Raw genomic sequence first — 20851 nt, 5'->3', positions numbered from 1 at the left:
ATTCCCTGAGCAGTCACGTACTTGAGAAACAGAGCTTGCGGTCCGATGGCCTCCGGGTTCTGTGGCCTAAGAACAATGCTGTGAGCCTTTAATCCAGATATCCTCAACAGACCCGAAATCACTTCATTTTTAGAAGAACAGCTCGCCGAGGAGCTCCAACAGAGCTTAGGTCCAAACTGAATCACCCGCCCATTGTCAGGCTTCCAGAGATACCATATGCGCTAGATCTTCAACCACGAAACAACAAATCTTGTGCACATTGTACACAGCACTACATCGATTCTGTCAAATAACTGAATGGCCCCGTCTCCACATAACAAACGTTCTTCTATACTGTCTCCAGAAGGTCCGGTTTAGGAATCAAACGCCCTCCGAGGAAAAATTACATAAGGTTTATTACTCACTGGTTTATGTAGCATGCGAATTATATACCATTCAGGTGCAACGCATTTACCAAAGCATTCAATAAAACTGTTGATATTCCACAACGTATAACATTTGAATAAGCGCATAGCAGTTTATATTCCATTCAAAGTTCAATAAACCATTCAATGAAACAAACGATGATTCCACTGGACAACGTTACGCATACCATTCAATATCGAACCATAACGCATTCAACAGGAGCAGTTCATGCATTCAAACCAGGCAGTCAGAGAGCGCAGAGATACCATGTCAGAGGAATATCAGACAGAGAGCGTAGGGATGGCAGATAGAGGTCAAGTAACATTTATCTAACAAACCAGGACGTGTCGGAGTGCTCAAGTAACGTTCAACTAATACAAAATTTCATAATGGAAACACTGTACGTGCAGGAGTGCTCAGGTAACGTTCAATCATATATAGGCTGAGGAGGCGGTATAGGTCGGGCGTTAACCAAACAGGTCAAGTCATAAAAATTTTGACATTTCACACTCAATCATGCCATTCTCGCAGCAATGCACGTAGTCTAATGCGCTCAGCTTCAATGTTTTAGGTTGTCAGGGGCGTTAGGTAGTCAGGAAAGTTAAACCCTGAGGAAGAAAACAGGCCACACATCATGGCTTTGATACCATGTTAAACACACATGGACAACAAGAGAGATATGAAAGATAAAACATGCAATACAATTTTATTAACAAGAGATTTACATTTATATTACATTATGTGACTGTTGGGATTCACATCCCAAGGTCTCTTGGACTGCTTTTCTCCATTCGACTTCCACACTAACCCATTGAGGATTAGGTGTCGAACATTATGCAATGACCAATACCCTTCAAAGGAGAGTGTTTCTTCCACGTATAAAGTGCTACATCTAAAGAATATTTTTTCCAATATGATATTTGGTACCCAATGGCAATGCATGGTATCCTATGCAAATTGAGTAAAAAAATTGCTATGTTTTTAAACTTATAAATTGAACAAAATTTGAAATATGTATATTTTAAAATGAGAGCATAAGAACACATAAGAAAATACACAATTATAAATCAATGAAAATGAAGGGTAATTTTACCTCAACACAATAACTTAAACCGACTCAACTAGCATATGATCCAAAATATGTATTGGATATTTAGGTATTTCAAATACCTCACGTTGTATCTAGAGAAAATTCTATGTGGCGGAAGAGAATGAGGAAGGAGATTATCATGCTATGAAAAAATAAAGAAAAGGAAGTTGTCTTGAGTAATTGCATATGTTAGTTATGGATAAATTACAAATAGCTTGCCTAAGAAAACGTGACGATCGATTAGACTCAATGCAACAAATAGTTCATCAACGTGTTACTGAAAATGTCCAAATGAGAGATAGGTAGAGTAGTCATAACAACAAAATAAGAAACAAAAGACATATGAGCTATCCTTTATACTTGAGTAGGAAATTGTCATGTTTAAATAGGTAAAGAATAAACTAGCAGAACCAATTTATAGGCTAGATACTCTTAACGCTCTCCTCAATCAATAGCTAATGAATTTGAAAGCCACATGCACTGGATTTCATATTCAAAAGGTACTTAATAATGACTTGTTAGAGAACAAGAATCGCACATTTGATACTTGGCAAGTATCATGCCTTGTACTCGGTTTCAATTTTTTTGCCTTCTACATTTGGTACTTATTGGTTTCGCCAATGACTATTCTGTCTTATTTTGATAAGCTAAGTGTGCAATGCCTTCCACATTTATAAACAATAATCCTTAAATTTGGATATATGTAATTTTCTACTCATCACCTCAAATTTTCTCATCAATTTCCCCCTCTAAATAGGTTAGAATTATGGCATTCTTGAATTCAGTATAGCTACTAGCCCCATAGGTGCACCCATCATTGTAATGATGACACACATATCATAGTACTTACACACAACTAAGCATGGGAGCTGAGCAAAAATTTTAAGGGTCCTCTCATACCGAATTTTGTGAGGTCAAGTTGGGACCTCATAACATAGAGAGTCACAAACTATTGTTGGGAAATTTTTATCTATCAACATGTATGTGAATTATGGAATTGAGGTCCATAATAAGGTTGAGACCAAGAGATGTGGTCATTTAAGACCTCAAGATGGTTCCTAAAGCTTTTCTCTAATAATTTTCAAGGTGGTAGAAGTAGTAAAAATGACACATAAAGTTTATTCCTCCCAATATTCCACTCTAAAATATGGTTGCAAAATAATATATTAATCTAACCATGATTATTTATACTTTACAGACCTTCCTCTTGGATTGTATCTAATAACATATGAACAAATGGTTTTACCTAAAACATCTAAGTAAAAGGCCTACTAACATTGCTTAGAAGAACATAATATGCCATTGTCAAAATCCTCCACCTCCTCAACTTAAAAATAATATTAGGGGAAGGAAAGGTTACTTTGAATATTAACACATTAATAGGATTGGCATCAAGGGGCAAGCTTAAAAATATCTGATTGCAGAAACGAGAAATCATTCCATGTTATTCTCTGGGTTCACTGAGTGCCGAGATGAGCTTGGAGGAGTTCGAAGAATCCCTCTCTAGAACTAATGATCTTATCCCACCTAGGCATTTTAAAATCCTAACATAATTATTAGAACTATGTAAATGGAAGGGAGAAAATACCAAATTTAGGGTGACTTCGATCTGATTTAGTGCAGGAAGAAATTCAACGGAACACTAGAGATGGAGTAACATCCAAATCTAAGGAGAAAGATAATTTTTCCTTGGTTAGAAAGGGAAATAAAGGAAAGGGATCATCAACCCAAAGAAAGCCATAGACTAGCCAGAACAATGACAAGAAGGACTTAAGTAAAAAAAAAATCGTTGCCACGAATTTGGGCACTCTGCAACAAAGTGTTTGCACAAGAAGTATAACAAGAATTCTTCAAGAGGAACAAGAGTTGAAGCACTTGCCTCAAAATTTGAATTAGACTTCACCCTGATTGCATGTATGAAAACCACTGTAATGGGGATTGTGTGGTATATATATTCAGGTGCCTAGTTCCATATGACATGATGTAAATATTTCTTTAGTAACCTAGAGGAGAAAGATCTCTAGATGCAGATAAAAATTGGGGATGATGGGTGGTACAACACCAAAGGAATTGGTACTATAACCTTTAAAAGGAATTTAGGCTTCCATCATCATTTGAAATATGTCATGTATGTACTTGGATGAAGAAGAACTTGATATCTATAGTTGTATTGGATGATCATGGCTATGATGTTGTTTTTAGTAAGGGGAAATCCTTTCTGGGACATGTAGCTACCGGGCAAGTGAAACAAACTGGAGTTTGTGTGAGGAACCTATACAAACTTGAGGTGGAATCTTGCATTACACTAGGTAGCGAGGTAGGGGAACTGTACAATTGTGATGTTTGAGAACTCTGGCAGAGACAAATGGGAGCATTACACCATGGGGCCTTCAATATCATGTAATAGATTACCACCAGTCTCCCGAAATGCACCCTTGAACAACATGACGTCTGCAAGGGATGCACATTGGGGAAATATGTCAAATCCACCTTCCAGGGTTGAGATAACATAGTTGGAATAATCTTGGAGTGATTCCACTCTAATGTATGTGAACCATTTTCTACAACCTCTACAACAAAAGAAAAGAATTATGTTATTTTGTTTATGACTTTTCAAGAAAATGTTGGATCTTCTTCATGTGGAAGAAGGATGATTTTTTTCTCAAAATTTGTTGAATTCAAAACATTGGTTTAAAAGGATACTGGTCAGAAATTGAAATCCCTGAGAAGTGATAAAGGAGGAAAATATGTATCTAGCACCTTTAAGTACTTTTGTGCCAAAGATGCTATTAGAAGAGAAATGATAACACCCCATAAACTACAACAAAATGGGGTAGTTGAAATAAAGAAAAAAAGAATAGTGGGAGTATCAAGAGCCATGTTGCATGATCAAGGGCTGCCATTAGACCTATGGGCATAAGCATGCAACAACACAGTCTATTTGTAGAACCAAAGTCCTCATAAAATACTTCGCATGATCACACACGAAGATTTTTATGGGAAGAAGCCAACATTATCTCATTTTAGAATTTTTGGAGCTACTATATATTTTCATGTCTCCAAGGATATCAGGAATAAAATTGAGCCTACAACTGAGATGGGAGTCTTTGTAGGATACATAGAGACACCACATGAATATAGGGTGTATTTGTCATCACCTAGGGTGATAGTAATAAGGAGAGATTCCAAATTTGATTAGGAGAAGGCTATGAGATGCTCTCAAAGTGAGAGAGTATCCCATTATAGAAGGATCTTATAGTTCCTAAGGAGGATCCTCATGCAAAGCTTTAAGAGGTTTGGAGCAGCGACATGGAGAGGAGTATACAAGAGGCCGAACGAAGGCACCCACTTAACCAGAATCTTTCGTAGAGGGGAGGAAGAGAACCAGAGAAGCTAAGAGATTGGTATAAGATGCACATGAGCATGTGGGAGCTCCTTCATCTTAGCACATGAAGAGGAGGTCACTAAATGGGTACATTGGGTGTATGACTCTCATTATAGAGCTCATTGAATCATAACCTTCTTCATTTGAGGATGTAAATTCTCAACTAGTGTGGGTTGATGCCATGGTGGAGGAGTATGACTCCATCAAAAATAAAAATGTATGGGAGGTGGTCCCAAGGTGAGAGAATAATTTAGTAGTTGGTTCCATATGGACCTATAAAGTTAAGGTGTAGATGATGTGAGCATCGAGAAGTATAAGGCTTGATTTGTGGCCAAAGGCTTCTCTCAGGTAGAGGGAGTCGATTATGAGGAAACATTTGCAGCAGTGGAAAGATATACCTTGATCATAACCATTCTAGCATTAGCTACATAGATGGGGTGTAAGATCCACCAGATGGATGTGAATACCACCTTTCTTAATGGTGCTATTGCGGAAGAAATTCACATAGAGCAATTAGAGGGATTTGAGACATATTACTAGGAGACATGTGTAGACTGAAAATAGCCCTATATGGTGTCAAACAAGAACCTTGAGAATGGTACACTCAAATTTATATATATATATATATATCAGTTCATTGGGATTCATAAAAAGTGAAGCAGATGCCAACCTCTATCACATTGTGGTATATGTCAAATTGCTTATCTTGGTATTGTATGTTGATGACTTGATACTTAGAGGATATGAGTAGTGATTTGGAGATGAAGGACATGGGGTTGATATATTACTTCCTTGGGATTGAAGTATGGTAGGGTGATGTTGAGATGTTTGTGATTTAGGAAAAGTACGCCTCTAAATTCTTTAGAGATTTTACATGGAAATCTGCAAGCCTGTGGAGACACCTCTAGCTAGAAACCCGAGGAAGGAGAGTGCTTGTTTAGGGGAGGAAATAAATGTGATGCAGGAGCATCCAACACCTTTAGTTAAAGGGAGGAATCCAAATCGAAGCAAAGACGAGACATGGACCACGGAAGCAAAACAAGGAAAAATATATTTTAAAACAAATTTAAAGTGGGAAAAGATGGATAAAAGTCTCGAGGAAGACTTGTTATTAATGTATTCTGTCATGTGTTATACATATGTGTGCATTATAGAGCTTTAGGGCTTTTGCTGGAGCAAATCAAGGTGGGTATGTGATCGGATCCTTCCATGATCCGATCCAACAATGCTCTTATATATATGAACCTGCGCGTTCAAAGTAGTAGAGAGAGGAGAGACAGAGCTATATGTGTTGTGTGAATTCAGAGTGTTGCAATGTAGTTGAGGGGAGAACCTATACTAAGGTTGAAATGCCTTAGAATTGTAACTGTGCTCTGTATATAAAAGAATATATGTGTGTTTATGTTGAACTGTGCACCTATCTGTGTTTTATATATATATGCATTAATGGTTTTTCCAACTCTGTCTCATATGTGCGCGTGAATGGTTTAAATCTCGATTGCATGCATGTGATCGACCATCGACCACGAGAAGGATTGATGGAGATTTAGTGAAATACTATTATATATATATTATACTGTCATGTGTTCGCAGAGTGTGGTAAAAGAAGCTTGAGAAAGGCGTAAATCCATCAAAGGCAAGCAAACCCAAGTCCAAGAGGAGGTTGAAAATTGATACACAGGGACCGTTTGATCACATGGATCAATGGCATGGATGAAATCACAGAGGAGCAGCGGAACCAATATCACATTAGACCAGGGAATAGTGTTGATATATGACCCTTACGAAAACCGATAAACGATATCGCTGATCAGCCAATCGACGATCGGGGGTTATGGTGATCGGCAATCAGAACAATCACTATCAGAGATCAGAGGATGGGTTGGCGTTGCAGACTTGCAATAGAATAAAGTTGTGGACCTGCCAATAGTTATTAAAGCTGGTGCATATGATTTGAAGTCCAGTATGTGTTCAGGAGCAGGATTTTTATATCATTTCCATGTATTGTGTTGCCAAAGAGTTAAAGATTGAATGCTTAACTAAAAGCTTCTGATAGTTGAATGGAAAAATGGGCTTAAGGATTAAGGTCGATGTGTATGCTTCCACTATAAAAGGATCGATAATGTTATATGGATTCCAGTCTAATGTAAGTCCATGTTTAAAGGTAAAAGCCTAAAGAACGCTTCCGATAAGGATTTGTGGGCCATAACCCACAGGCCTCAGAATCGATTATTTAAGGTAAATGGATTTTGGATTAACCCCAAAAACATCATTCCCATCATTTGGTATCAGAGCAAGGAAGGCTTTCTTGTGAGGAGAAGGATTCCAGAGAGAGAAAGAAGAAGAAGCAGGAGGTACAGTTGATAAATTTGGAGAGTTATGGTCTTAGTGTCATGCGGATAACGACAGCAAAAGGTGAGAAGATTGCAACATTAGCCTAAGAGTAAGGAGTGCTCAAGAGAAGCTGAGAACAACTTCCAGCTGTGGTTGGGTAGAAGTTGTTGAGGCAGCTCCACAAGTTCTGATTGTGGGTAGAGTTGTCTTAGAGATAACAACTCCAAAAAAAGAAGTGTTGGGTAGAATTGTTAGTCAATAAGATGTTCGTGGAGAGAACCATAGAGCTTGCCAAAATGCCAAGTTCAGAGGAGAGATTGGTGAGGTAAGTGGCAGTAGGGAGGACTTGCTGTTGTAGAGGCTTGGTTCCAGCTCACAGAAGATCATGAAGGAAATTCCACTGAAGAAGTCAAGTGGGTAGAATTACAAAGGACAAGGAGAAGCATATGACCAGGAGGTCATAAATTTTATGCCTCGGGAGTCTAATGCTAGAGCATCCAACACCCTTATTCAAAGGGAGGAATCGAAAGCGAAGCAAAGAGGAGACGTGGACTAGGGGAGCAAAACAAGGAAAAACATGTTTTAAAATAGATTTAAAGTGGGAAGAGATGGATAAAAGTCTCGAGGAAGACTTATTATAAATATAATCCACCATGTGTTAGACATATGCATGAATTATAGAGCTTTAGGGATTTTTTTTGGAGAAAATAAAGGTGGGGATGTGATCAGATCCTTCTGTGATCTAATCCAACAATGTTCTTATATATATGAACCTGCTCATTAAAAGTAGTAGAGAGAGGAGAGCTAGAGTTATATGTGTTTTGTGAATTCAGACGTTGTAATGTAGTTGAGGGGAGAACCCGTACTAAGGCTAAAATGCCTAAGTATTGTAACCACGCTTTCTATATAATAGAATATATGTGTGTTCATGTTGAATTGTGCACTTGTCTGTGATATATATATATATATATATATATATATATATATATATATATATAGAGAGAGAGAGAGAGAGAGATCTATATATATATATATATATATATATATATATATATATATATATATATATATATATATGTATATATATGTATATATATGTATATATATACATATATATATATATATATATATATATATATATATATATATATAGATCTCTCTCTCTCTCTCTCTCTCTCTATCTATATATATATATATATATATATATATATATATATATATATATATATATATATATGCATTAATGGTTTTCCAACTGTTCTCATATGTGCGCGCGAATGGTTCAAATCTCGGTTGCATGCATGTGATCGACCATCAACCACGAGAAGGATCGATAGCGATTTGGTGAAATACTATTATATATGTATTGTATTGTCATGTGTTGGTAGAGTGTGGCAGAAGAAGCCTGAGAAAGGCATAAATGCATCAAAGGCAAGCAAACCCAATTCCAAGAGGAGGCTGAAAATTGATACACAGGGACCATTTGATCACATGGATGAATGGCCCAGATGAAATCGCAGAGGATCAGAGGAACCGATATTGCATCGGATTTAGGAATAGTGCTGATATATGACCCTTGCAATGGTTGATAAGCAATATCGTCAATCGGCCAATCGATGATTGGGGGTTATGGTGATAGGCGATCGAAGTAATTGCTATTAGAGATTGGAGGATGGGTTGGCGCTGCGGACTTGCGATAGAATAAAGTTGCGGACCCACCGATAGTTATTAAAGTGGGTGCATAGGATTTGATGTCCGGTATGTGTTCATGAGTAGGGTTTTTATATGACTTCTGTGTATTTTGTTGTCAAAGAGTTAAATTTTGAATGCTTAACTAAAAGCTTCTAAGAGTTCGATGGAAAAAGGGGCTTAACGATTAAGGCCCATGTGTATGCTTCCGGTATAAAAGGCCCGATAATGTTATATGGATTCAGGTCTAATGTAAGTCCATGTTTAAAGGAAAAATATTAAAGAACGCTGCCAATAAGGCTTTGTGGGCCTTAACCCATAGGCCTCAAAATTGGTGATTTATAGGAAAGGGATTTTGGATTAACCCCCAAAATCTCATTCCCATCAAAGTGCTACCATCTACAAATGTCTTGTGAGATCCTTTATGTAGCTAGCGAACACAAGGCCTGACATATGTTATGTAACTCATTGTTTGATTCAAGTCATGGTTAAGGCCACCAAAATTTATCGGAAGGCGACAAATCACGTGTTAAGGTACCTTAGAGGCACAACTAAAAATGGGGTATGGTAGAGGAGGAAAAAAGAGAGTGAAGCTACAAGGCTTCACTAATGCATATTGGGGAGGGAGTCCATCAGACAAGAAAAGTACTTTGGGTGCTATCTTCAGTGTTATATTTGTAGTCATTTCCTGCTATGGTAGGAAACATAGGTACGTGGCACTCAATTCAACCGAGGTTAAATACATGGCTACAAGTCAGGAAGCATGTAAGGCCATATGGTTGAGGAAAATACTTGCGGGTATTTTCAGTCAACAGATGGATTTGACAATAATTTATTGTGATAATCAGAGTTGTATCAAAATCTTTGAGAATTCAGGATTTCCTGACAGGTCTAAGAACATTGATACCAGATGCCATTACTTGTGGAATTGTGTGCATAGGAGAATTATGATGTTATAGTACATTAAAACTGAGAAGCGGGATGAAAATATATTGAAAAAGGCATTTTCAAGAGAAAAAATCAAATCCTACAAGTGCAAGACATGGGTGGTTCAAAGTCCCTTTGTTACTAAGAGGGAGTGTTAGAAAATGTAGCAAGAAAGGCTAAATTTGACTTGTTCCTTAGTCAGATTTATTAATTCAGTTTTCCAAATCAACAAGATGAATTGGATGGAAGTTAACTTGTGTGACATGGTCTTATCTACTTGTTTACTGAGTAAATTATAGTTATAGGCTAGGAGTGGAGTTATGCATGTAGTGTTTATAAAAACTAGCAATCTAATTCAGTTATTTTCAGTTTGATTCAGTTAACTGAGCTCAAGAAAATAGTTGAGTTAGTTGAATAGTAGAATTGTTGTTAACTCAATGATCTCTCGGTTAAACTAGTCAATCAGCTAAAAATAACCCAAACATGCATGTAATTGGAATTTCCAAACTAACATGGACAAAAAGGCACATTGTAATTATTAATTGTATACTAGTTGAGTGTACATGCTGGGCATTGAGGTAGACGATCAATTACTTGGGCTTTTCACAAGCGAATAGTGAATTCCCCTATTATTTATGAGTTAATTTCCTTAGAATCATTCAAGGAAATAGGAGAAATATTGGGCTTTGAATTGACTAAGTGTTTTCCAAAGTATGAAAATCAATAGGAGAATAATTTTACAGTGAAGGGTGTGCTTCAGGATTGAAGCAAGACATTGTAATATTTTTTCATTCTCATATGATTAATGAAAAGCAGTGGAAGGGTTTTTCCCTGTTGGGTTTCCCTATAAATAATCATGTTATTGTGTTTTTTCTTATGGTTGCATGTCATTTCATGTGTTTCTAAATTGTGATTTCCATTTCACAAAATAGTAGAGAAAATTTGTAATCTCTTGTTTTCAGTTCAAATACATCAGTAGTAGCAAATTTATATTATTTTTTACCCTTAGGGTGTTGTAGGGTACAAATATCTCAGTGATGGGAAGCTAAAATTTTTCCCAACACTCCAAGTTCTACCTGGACCACTCTTGGCCTTTAGGATTCTCACCCAAAATAAAACAACATTTGGCATGTATAGACCATGTCCTTACCTTATATTTGATCACTCTGGTCTATGGATTATGGTTGGTGTCTATACACACAACATGGTTCCACTAGGGTGTGGTTTCACCACTATCCACTAGGTGTTGGACTTGCTAACAAGTCAACAAAGTCATGTTCTCCCACTTCCTCTCGACCTTGAAAACATAGTGTATATGGACTAAAATGAAACCTAGGCTATGTCATAAAGCATCAAACTTTAGGTTGTGTCAAATACACCTCCTCCTTTACATCACTATTCAGAAAAGTAGGTCTTACATCTATTTGGTGAAAATTCCAATGGTACTTTCTAGCTAATGTAATTAACAATATAATAATATCTAATTTAGCTACTTGTGAATTTTTTTTTACATAATCGATGCTCTCTTTTTTTGAGTACCCATTTTCCACCAATCTAGATTTATATTTATCTATACTACCATTTGCTTTAAACTTGGGTTTCTACAATGGTTTACATCCCATGGGATGTTTTCCTTTAGGCAGTTAGGTCAATTCTTGGGTTTTATTTTTAATTATATATTCATATTATTCCTCGATTTATTTTCTCCACTATTCATGTTCATCAATTTCATGAAAACTCATGGGTTCTCTGACATTCAAAACACTAGTAATGACAACATAGTTCTTATAAATTTCATGTACTTGACTTTGCTGAGTAGATATCCTTATCAATTTATCATTTTCATATATTTTCTTTGAAAGTACTTCTCCACTTCTGATATGGGTCTGAGTGTTGTTGATGTCCACATCACTCGATTCTTCCCCAAGATGTTGTTTTTCAATGTCTTCTGATTTTTCGTCTCTTTTATTATCTTCAATGTCAGGAAGAACGTGCAATATTTCATAGTTCTTATTCTTTTTTCCTTCATGTTCTTGCTCATGTAAAATCACATTTGTACTTATAAACACTTTTTGAGTAGAGGGATTAAAAATTTTATAAGCTTTAAATTTTGAAGAGTATACCAGGAAAATGCATTTAATGGATTTAGCATCAAGCTTCTTCCTATTTTCTGTCAAAATATAAGAAAATGCCTTACACTCAAATATCCTCAAATGATGAACTATTGATTTAAAATCTTACAAGGATTTGAATGATGTCTTGAAATCAAGGTACCTTGTTGGAATTCTATTCTTTATATAAACAATATTATTGATGGCTTCTACCCAAAAAACATTTGAGAGGTTCTTTATGTTAGATGTTATTTTGTCTCATATGATGAATAAACCTCCTAAGTAGATCATTCACATCCTTTTCCCCCTTTACATCATCATTGCATGAAGCGCTTTGCATAACTCTCTCATTCACCGAGAGTTGCTGCCCTAAACTACATCATGTGAGCCAATTTTAGGACCAACGCTCCATGGCCTCTTCATGGACTGTGTTCACCTACACATTGTTCCACTATTTCATGTGATGATCACCTACAGGTTTCTCCCCTTTGCACTTGCATTTGTTCTAGAAATTCTGGAAAAAGAGAGAGAATCTTGAAGCCTCCATTTCTAGAATTTTCCACGACTTCTTGTAACCATTTACCTCAGATAAAACTTTTGAATCCTATCCCAGTCTACCTTGGAGTTTCCATCCGTTATACTTATACCTCATCCTCCCATCAAGATTCGATATTAATCCCAATATTGGTAAAAGGATAAGAACTCCCAACTCCCTCACTCCTATATATATATATATACATATACATATATACATACATATATATCTATATATCTATATCTATATATATATATATATATATATATATATATATATATATATATATATATATATATATATATATATATAACCTTCCATATTTACATGGTTCACTTTTAGAGAGTGATTCTACGCTTATGTTGTTGCTATGAGAGTTATCTTATCATGCATTTAAGGTTATTGCAAGTACACTTTGTGACAAATTAAGGACAAGTCAACAACTTGGAGGAGCTTGTCTAGAAGATCAACGCCTATTTATGGTTGTAACTCACTCGATTTATATGAATAAAAAGAGTTATTTTTTCTACATACGTGATGTCATTACTTCATGCATTTCAATACCATGTTGATATCTTGAGTAAATTAGATAGATGATGCTACATAGATCTTTTAGTTTTTTTCTTGTCTTGTCTATTTGTGGAGGTTCTAATTTTCATAGTTGGATCTACGATTAAAGAATTCAAGCCAAACAAGGAGAAAAACATACGACATATGCCAAGTAGGTTTCTTCCTTTCATCTACTTACTTTAAGGGAAACATTGGGTCCTTTGTCTTTTTGTTTTCTAGGTGAGTCCACCAGACCTAGGGGAGACATTTCTGTCCACATTCATCAATCACGCATAATAAATTGGTAACTCCATTAGGGATTGGTGTATTCCCTTGGTGGTTTTCTTGTCCTTAGTGTTTCATTTAACTCTTTGATACACCTTTATTGTCTTACCTAGTCCTAAATAGACCTAGGAAGACATTTCATTGACCTTTACTTGCATTTTTGGTGTCAAAACTTAGATTTCCTTGATCACCACATGTCGTGGTCTATAGACAGTATGTTGCGATGCATCATAACCTTCTCTTCACCTATGTTGTAGTGCACCATAGCCATTTTGGCACCTAGTATGATCCCAGTTTGATGCAAAAGAAAATGATTTAATTCCTAATTAACATTATTTTTGTTCATCCTCCTTGTGTCCCTCAATGTGTCCTGGTCTTTCATAAGCCTCCCTTTGGTTTGATTTTGTTTTTGAGTACCTTTGATAAGAATTTTGATTAGATTTTAATTTGTTCTTGTAATTAGGTCATTACAAAACAAATTTTTTTATTTATTGAGTGCTTGAAACAATTGGTGTTTTAGTAATATTTCTGAATAGCTTTGTTTTATCAATGATTAGACAAATCTTTTAGTTTTGACCTAAAAATTAAATGGAATCCAAAAGAAAAATATTATGCATCATCTATTGAATATAGCACTTTGATTTTGATTGGAAAATTGAAGTTATAGACATCAATTGTTGCATCACTTGCTTGTTGCATTGTTGATTGATTTATTCTTACCTTACATTGTTAGGGCTGTCATTGTTATCAGGAAAATGACAAGAGTCTTTTCACCATATTAGTTTCATCACAACAATTTTCACTTGAAATTGAAATTTAAGCCTTGAAACCAAAATCTAAATCAAGATAAGCTTTAAACTTCATCTTAGTTAAGCTAAGGGGCATGTGAAATTTAACAACAGACATAGAGGTGTAGGTTAGAGGCATGTTCTAACATCTTTAAATATAGGAGATGTTGTTTTTTCCAGTGTTTCATTCTGGGGGTGATATCTCATTCCGCGTATGTAAGTATATAGGCTCGCTCTCCACATACCTTGAGGTATGATAAGTATATGGGGACACTTTCATCAAAGGACTACTTTCTGTCTTGCTTGTTACATTTTCGAGTACAACAGTTGCTCTTATTCTATAGTCTTGCTGTCTTTTTTTGTGCTTCCTTATCTCTTGGCTATTATTTTTTCTCTAATTTTATTTTACCTCCGTTAAGGAAATATTTTCCTCAATATGTTTATCATCAGTGTTATGATTATCCTCTTCCATGCGATGTGGAATCATGGTTTCTAGATGATGTAGTGGAATATTATGTACTATGCATGATTGTTATGTTGTTTCATATTAATTGTCTTGTAGTTAATAGATAATATATTATGTCATAGTTGATCAACCCCATTTTGTATCCAATTTGCCTATAAAGGTAAGTATATTATATGTTGTATGATTGACTTTTGACATTTTATTTATACAAACATTATTTGTTCAAGAAATATCATATTAAGGGTGGAGCCTAACAATCTAGTAGGCTCCACCTCCATGATAATGGGTTCCCACCTATCATTTTCCTTATTTCATGTTGGAGGCTTCTTTGCCTTAAATATTTCTAATGCCAGCCAATGGTATATGTCATTCTATTGCAGTGGTCAGGGGTGCAGTTGTGGTGCCTTTATTTTTGTTCTCTCACTTCCTTACTGACGTAATAACAATGCCTTTCTTAAGAGTATTGTGACTTATAGATAGATGTCTTTCAGATTAATATGAAAGACATCTATCTACATTATGGATCACAAAAGTCTTAGATCTAATAGTATTGTGACTATTGGTAGTAGGACGAGGGAGCCAAGAGGTTAGTAAGAGGCTCCCTGCTCATAGTGTAGGCTCCCTCCCTAGAACCTACAACCATCAATGTGCCCTATCCAAATCTCTCCCAGTGGTGTAAAAGTTGTAATATGTATGTGTGTTTCCTATAGCGATATGCTTATCCAGATGTGAATATATAGTATATACATGTTAATTGTCTCAATGTGGCAATCATTGCTTTGACAGTGAAAAGTACTTGCATATTTCTTGCACATATGTAAATATATTGCACGAGGGAAAATTGTTTGCTCATAGAATGATGTGTATCCACAATGATAGGTATAGAGTGTTGCTATCGATGTTGACTTATTAAAATTGGGTGAGCAAAATTGTAATGATAGAAATGGAATTCAATCCACTATTGGACTGTTCTCTTGGAGCCATAATCAAACAACTCCAACAATTAGATATTGAACCAAATTTGAATAGAGGATAAGAAGTGTCATCTCATCTTGTTAGTGAATTGTGGAGAAATTTAGTTCATTTTAGATCCATGTTGGCCAGACGGATTGGCCATAGAAATACCATTTACCATTTGACTAATAAATCAGACTACAAAATTTTTGTATGTGGCTAGGGGGTGCCAAGGTTCACGTGACACTATATTACTTGTTGTAATGTCATGTACTTTCCTTAGTTAAGTGGCATGTTCAATTAATCTTTTTATCAGAGAAGTTGATGCTTGAGGTGTCTTGTTGAGCTACCTCTCTCTTCATTGGCTTGTAATTCTACTCCCAACCCTTGAGCAACCCCTTGTAAAATGGGGATCTCCTTTTGCAGATTTTCTAAGTGTCAAGATCTGATTGCAACCTCTTCATTGAGGGATGCTTTTTCTAATTGAAAAACAAACATATCCATTGCTTCTACTATTGTCATTAGATTCAATTATGGATTCCTAGTAATATTCCACAATGATTTTGTCCCTTAATGGTTATTTTAGGTTTTTTTAATCACGGAATGGGTAACTAGTTAGAGTAATATTGGTATGGAATGGGTAACTAGTTAGAGTAATCTGAGCTTGGCTGAGAATCAAATCTAATAACTGTAGCTATAACACCAAAAATATATACAACAAACTATAACAGAAGAGTATAGATAACAAACCCTAATCCATATATACCAAAATTTATAACTTAATATGAACCAGACTCTACCAGTGTGAGGAAGCCTACTGCTTGAGCCAACTATTATTTTAATTCCTTTTAATGGTAAGCAATGGATGGTAGGTTTAAAGGACTGGGTCATTAATAGAGGCAAGTAATGGAAACTTTGTGTGCCCCAATGAAAGGATTTCATATATAATATTGTTGATCTAGTTGTGACTGTATTTTGACATGGCAGCTAGGGATGGCAAGCACCTTGGCAACCCTATGCAGCCAAGCTTATGGTGCTAAGAAATACCACATGCTGGGAGAATATATGCAACGCTCTTGGATTGTGCTCTTTGTTTTTGTAGTCCTCCTCCTACCAATTTATATTTTTTCTACCCCCATTTTGAAGTTGTTAGGACACGCAGATGATATTGCTGAATTATCCGGATCAATTTCCATCTGGTTAATTCCTCAGCATTTCGCTTATGTTTTCATGTTTCCAACTAAGAGATTCTTGCAGACTCAGTTGAAAAACATGGTCAGTGCATGGATCACTGGAGCCATATTGGTGCTTCATATTTTTCTAAGCTGGCTCTTTATCATTAAATTGCATATGGGACTTATTAGAGTAGCTATGACATTGAACATAGCAACGTGGCTGCCTCCGATTTTCCAGTTTTTTTATATTATCTGTGGAGGTTGTCCCCAGACATGGACTGGACTAACTAGAGAAGCATTCCAGGATTTGTGGCCTTACATTAAATTATCTTCCACATCTGGTGTGATGCTATGGTTAGTTGCACACATCTCGATCTTCAAACTATTCTTAGTCAATGTAATTTTTAGTCTTATATAGTTTAGTTCAGAACAAGGAGTTGACATTCGTTTTCCTATCAAACAGTTTAGAAAATTGGTATTACAGAGTATTGATCATCTTGACAGGGCATCTAACAGATGCAGAAGTTGCAGTCGATTCCCTTTCAATCTGGTAAAACATGTTTTCAGTTGTTTTATATTATAAAGAAAAATACTGTAAAACTTATATATTTTAAGATATTTGAGTTTTCATGTCATTTCTTACAGCATGAACGTCAACAATTGGGAGATGATGATACCAATTGGATTTTTAGCAACAACAAGGTATGTTGATGTTCACCATGCTAGTATTCCAAATTTTCAAGGATTGCATTATGCCTCGATTAATTTTCAAAGTGTTGCATTGTGTCCTAATAAATTTCTAGTTTGTTAATGCAGCATAAGGGTTGCCAATGAGCTAGGGGCTGGAAATGGAAAAGTAGCTAAATTTGCAGTGATTGTTTCTGCAAGTACTTCAAGTGTGATAGGAATTGTCTTTTGGGTTCTCATCATTGTGTTGCGCAAGGATTTCGCTAAGGTGTTTACAAGAAGTACAATCATCATAAACGTGGTTTCTAAATTGGCAATTTTGTTGGCATTTACTATCCTTCTTAATAGTGTTCAGCCTGTACTCTCAGGTATGTTTTTTTTTTAGTAGTGTGAGTGTTCATATTATTCTTTTCGAGAAAATCCATATCTCGTATGTTTGGACTCTATACATAGTTTGTATGAATAGGAAAAAAAAACATTCATCATTCATTTGGAACAATTCGTTGTCATTTTATAATTAAGGAATATTATGCATCGCTTAGGTATTTTGTTGGGAGCATTAAAATGGCAGGTTCTCTCTACTTATAAAAAAATATTGAAATGTGAAAGTTACAGATTCCCTATTTCAAAACTTAATATAGTTATAAAATTTAAACAGAGAACGTGTCACTTTGTCTTTTTAATGTCCCATGATCTCAAGCCCGAAAAAAACAAAAAAAAAACAATTCACTCATCTCTTTAACTTAAATTTAATATACAGGTTATTAATGACAATATATGATCGAGACATGGATCATTTAATTGTTATTATTATCAGCGACCAAATTTCTCAATAATTTAATTTTTTTAAATAGACATTATATATATTTCAATGTAACATTTGATAAATATTTGTCTATGTAAAAATAATTAGGGTATGTTTTCTAGCTTACATGAGATGTTGTATTTAAGATTTTACTATTTGTAATCAAGATTGTGTGAGGTTTGAGCCTGGATATCGTCTGGCACAATATTTATCTTTTTAAGTCATTTTCATTCTCAATCTCTTCATGAAATTTGAATGAGTAACTTAATGAGTATTTAAGTCAATATAAATCCACTAATAATCACCACCTAGTCATTTTGATTCTCAATCTCTTCATGAAATTTGAATGAGTAACTTAATGAGTATTTAAGTCCATATAAATCCACTAATAATCACCACCTATAAGTTAATGATCCATTAACCCACCACATTATGGTTAATGGTCCTTCAATGTCATCAAACTTTTCTTAGGGTTATCTTCATCTTTATTTTTATAGCTAAATGTGCATTTCTAGTTTGACATGATTTTCAGGAGTAGCGGTTGGATTAGGATGGCAAGCTTCTGTTGCTTGGATCAACATTGGTTGTTACTACGTCATTGGAATACCATTAGGCGTGCTTCTTGGCTGGGTATTCAATTTAAGTGTTTTGGTGAGGACACTTTCCTTTCATTTGTGTCCCAACTTTGGAGGAAATGTTCAACATAGTGAAGACTTACTGCATTAATACAATATTGCCAATAACAAACAAAATTTACACTGTAAGGAATATGGTCAGGAATGATATGTGGGACAACACTGCAGACTATCATACTTGCTTATATTATATATCATTGTGACTAGGAACAAGAGGTGAAAAATACAAAAAAACGGAACACTAAGATGAAATCAATAGTTGGTTACTGTTAATAGTTAGTTACTGATAGTGGTTATGTATGTACTGATAAATTTGCAGGAAAGTAAAGCTATTGATCGTGTTAATACATGGTCTTCCAATGGTTTTGCAAAACAGACATCTCCATTGCTTCACTTTTCCATATATTTCACTCTCGGTGCAATTGCTAGTTTTAAAATCAATGCCTATATATGAAATTTCAAGGACTAGCATAACTCTCACATAATTATTTAAAGGATGCTAGCTCAATGGAAGAGCATCAGCTTTATAAGCAGGAGGTTGGTGGTTTGATTCCACTGTGTCCTAATATGAATTAATCAATGATATTGTAGTTTATTTTTAATTAAATATTTTTAATATTGGTTTATTTCAATGGTGAGATATCTTCTAAATTCATTATTTTATATTGTCTCTAATGAGACAAAAGTGATGTTGTATTATCTTTGAATGTAATGTTTATTGTCTCTAGAGAGACAATAGTTAGGATCAAATACATTATCTCTTTAAAGACAATATGTCTTTAATCCAAACTATTGTCTCTAGAGAGACAAATATTAAATTGTCTCACGAGAGACAGAAAGCCTTGTGTTATATATTGCCTTTATAAAGACAAAATTTTAAGGAAATTTAATTTTAATACAATTTAATTTGAGACACCTGCTTAAAGACAATATTTAAGACAATACACAAGTTTTCTTTTGTCTCAAGTTAAGACAATTTACCCATTTTTTTTAAAATATTGTCTTAAAACCCCCTTTTGTGTTGTAGTGACGTAACAGTAGATTGGTAGCTCAGTTTACTCTTGTAGTTTTTTTTATAATGGATAATGAACTTCTATACTTTCTTTTGATTTGACACTATCAAAATATTCTTCCCTACATATTAGAGTCAACCAATCTAATGCAGTTTAGGTTGAAATGTTTCTAAGGAATTAATGCAACTTATTTTAATCTTATTATTATTAATAATAGGATCATTCTACTAATAAATCTCCTCTATTGGATGGGAGCTTTAGTTTGGTGTGGAGTAAAGATAGTTAAGTTTGTTTCACATATCTCAAATCAAAATTGAATGAAAGATTGAACATGTTTTTAGCTAGGTAGTCATGGAAATACTTAATTATAGCCATAGATGTATGCGTTACCTTCCAAGTCTTTAATAGTAGATGAGTAGTCTATTACATTAGAAATTCCTAGGTATACGTTATGTACAATATATTAGTAATTTTGCATGATAAGTTTCTCTATATCCATGACTAATGATGGTTCATGTGTGATAGAATTGTTGCTCCCATCTAATATTGTGCCTCAACTAATGGGAGAACTAGCAAATTATGCAAAGTGCAGAGAGATGAGTTTCCTTCCTCCACCCTTAGCACAATGTATTCAAGTGGTATTATCTTTTTCCACCCTAAGTTGTTGACTTAAACCTAACATCCTAGGTCCTCTTCTTTGTGGAATGATTGAACATAGTACACAGTGGAGCAAACAACATGCACAACTAAAAATGCAGAGAACACAAATCAAACAAAAAATCACATATGAATTTCTATATAACCATGAAACATCAAAGTAGCCGCTACAACTGCATACAAATACTCAGACTGTGCGTCCTGTGCCTTACCATCTACTTTTACACACACAACTAATTTGGTTTTGTCCCTTTAGATTGATATGGTTATGGCGATATATGGTTATGGCAGAGAAGACAAACCAAACAAAAAACCACATATGAATTTCTATATAACCATGAAACATCAAAGTAGCTGCTAC

The 20851-nt window shown here is 35.1% G+C and overlaps 1 pseudogene; it reads left to right on the top strand.

Moving 5' to 3' along the window:
* The first annotated feature begins 563 nt into the window (after positions 1–563).
* Positions 564–19274, top strand: LOC149183804 (protein DETOXIFICATION 27-like; annotated as a pseudogene).
* The last annotated feature ends 1577 nt before the right edge of the window (positions 19275–20851 follow it).

The sequence above is a fragment of the Pinus tabuliformis genome, chromosome 3_2 (genome assembly GCF_031772625.1).
Source record: "Pinus tabuliformis cultivar Carrire ecotype Pingquan chromosome 3_2, CPIR1, whole genome shotgun sequence".
NCBI classification, from domain to species: Eukaryota; Viridiplantae; Streptophyta; class Pinopsida; order Pinales; family Pinaceae; genus Pinus; species Pinus tabuliformis.
The sequence above is the reverse complement of the archived record's forward strand: the minus strand, read 5'-3'. Positions and strand labels throughout refer to the sequence as shown.